The following is a 2,169-nucleotide window of genomic DNA, read 5'->3' as shown; positions in this document are numbered from 1 at the left end:
CATGACTGTTGACACTTCATGAGAGCAACAATTTGACAGGGCTACTGCAAATCACCACATTACCTTGGTGATTCTCTCCCTGCTAGATGCAATAGCAGCTTTGGTTGTCATGGTTGGCTCCTAGCAAACTAGAGAGACCCAGGGGTTGGGATCTACCAATATACCTCTCCCCTGTAAAGGTGACAAATTGAGAGCAAGGACGTTAATCCTAAGGGAAGGAAGGGAATTAGTAAAAAGCTAGCAAGATTGGTGGTAAACTAGGACAGGTTTTCAGTTTCCAGGATAAAGGGTCAAATATCATAGGCTAAATTTGGATATTGCAAATTCAGTCTCATGAAGGCCGGTTATGCAAAGTCCAAATCAAAGTCATAGTTTAGGGGAATGGAAAGAAGCTTTCAAAGTACAGAGCATAAACGATGGTCAAATAGTACACAGAGTCAAAATATTCTAGAAATGTCATCTGGAAACAAGGCAAAACAGAGTGTGAAAAGAGGCCAGCCCCTGGAAAGTAGTTTTGAGCAACCAGAACAAGTAGAATATGGCTCTCCAGCCAATAGGAAAACAGTGAAATTATCCTCAAAATATCATGCTTGGTGTTAAAGGCCTGAGAGTCTGGAAAATTCAAGCGTGGGAGACACTTGAACAAAATTCATCCAAGTACGTAAAACATACTACAGGAGTTCTCAGGGAGATTACCTGATGTTATACCTGGAATGGCCCATGTTGGACACAGGAGTGGGCTGAGACTGGCATCCAGGCTGCAGGAAATGCAGCAGACAGAGATACAGCATCTAAAGGAAAATGAAAATCCAGGCAGATAGTGCAACTGAGGTGTCATCAGAAGAAATCTGGCAAATAGACAAAATCTAGTCATCAAGCAAAAGTCTGGAATCAGGAATACTAGAGCAGAAGGTTTGAAATAGCACACGGGTAGTAGATCACAGAGAGATGCAGTGAGTGGCTGTTGGAGTAGAATGGAGTTGCTTTTAATAGGGTACCCAAGTTCTCATCCCTTAGCAGGTGGAGAGGGCGCCTCTCGGGGCCCTACATTTATTCAGACCTAAGTTAACTTTCTTCATGAAATAGCCTGGTATGACAAAACTGAAAACATGAAAACTGTGAGTACTGGCAGTATATGACATGTATAATAATCATACTTGAATGTAGGATACTTTTCTAGGTATGGATTAGAATGGCAAGTAAGTGAAAGAAAGAGTTGTGAACATCTGAAAATGGGGCCCTGTATATTTAAATCATGTTGCACCTATGCAATGAACTATGATGCTGGCATTAACAACAATAATCACAAAGAGTTTTCAATAACTTAAAAATGCTTTCCCTCTCCCACAATACCTCACTCTCTTCCTTTCCAACCTCGGCCTGGAGAATGGCTCAGGCAAAGAAGGGTGGTTCTGCCATCAAGGACGTAGAGACCAGAGGATACACCCTTGACATTCACCAGCTCATCCAAGAAGTGGGTTTCAAGAAGTGGGGCCCTCAGGCACTCAGAGAGATCTGGAAATTTGCCATGAAGGAGATGGGAACTCCAGATGTGCACTTTCACACCAGGCTCAACAAAGCTGTCTGGGCCAAAGGAATAGGAATGTCCCATACTGTTTCCATGTGTGGTTGTCCAGAAAGCGTAACGAGGATGAAGATTCACCAAACAAGCAAGATCTATACGCTGGTTATCTACGTACCTATCACTGCTGTCAAAGATCTACAGCCAATGTGGATGAGGACTAACAGCTGATTATAAAATAAAGTTGTAAAACCACAAAAAAGAAAGCTTTTAACCATAATTCAAAAAGACACGTGCACCCCAATGTTCATTGCAGCACTATTTACAATAGACAGGACCTGGAAACAATCTAAATGGCCATCAACAGATGAATGGATAAAGAAGAAGTGGTACATATATACAATGGACTATTACTCAGCCATAAAAAGGAACGAAACTGGGTCAGTTGTGGAGATGTGGATGGACCTAGAGACTGCCATACAGAGTGAAGTAAGTCAGAAAGAGAAAAACAAATATCGTATATTAACGCATACATGCGGAATCTAGAAAAATGGTACAGATGAACCGGTTTGCAAGGCAGAAATAGACACACAGACATAGGGAACAAACATATGGACACCAAGGGGGTAAAGGGGGGTGGGATGAAT

The 2,169-nt window shown here is 42.0% G+C and overlaps 1 pseudogene; it reads left to right on the top strand.

The window, feature by feature from the left end:
* Window positions 1-1,387: 1,387 nt before the first annotated feature.
* On the top strand, window positions 1,388-1,753 carry LOC103000695 (60S ribosomal protein L31-like; annotated as a pseudogene).
* Window positions 1,754-2,169: the final 416 nt, after the last annotated feature.

This window comes from Balaenoptera acutorostrata, chromosome 8 (genome assembly GCF_949987535.1).
Source record: "Balaenoptera acutorostrata chromosome 8, mBalAcu1.1, whole genome shotgun sequence".
Taxonomy (NCBI): Eukaryota; Metazoa; Chordata; class Mammalia; order Artiodactyla; family Balaenopteridae; genus Balaenoptera; species Balaenoptera acutorostrata.
This window is presented reverse-complemented; position numbering and strand designations above follow the sequence as displayed.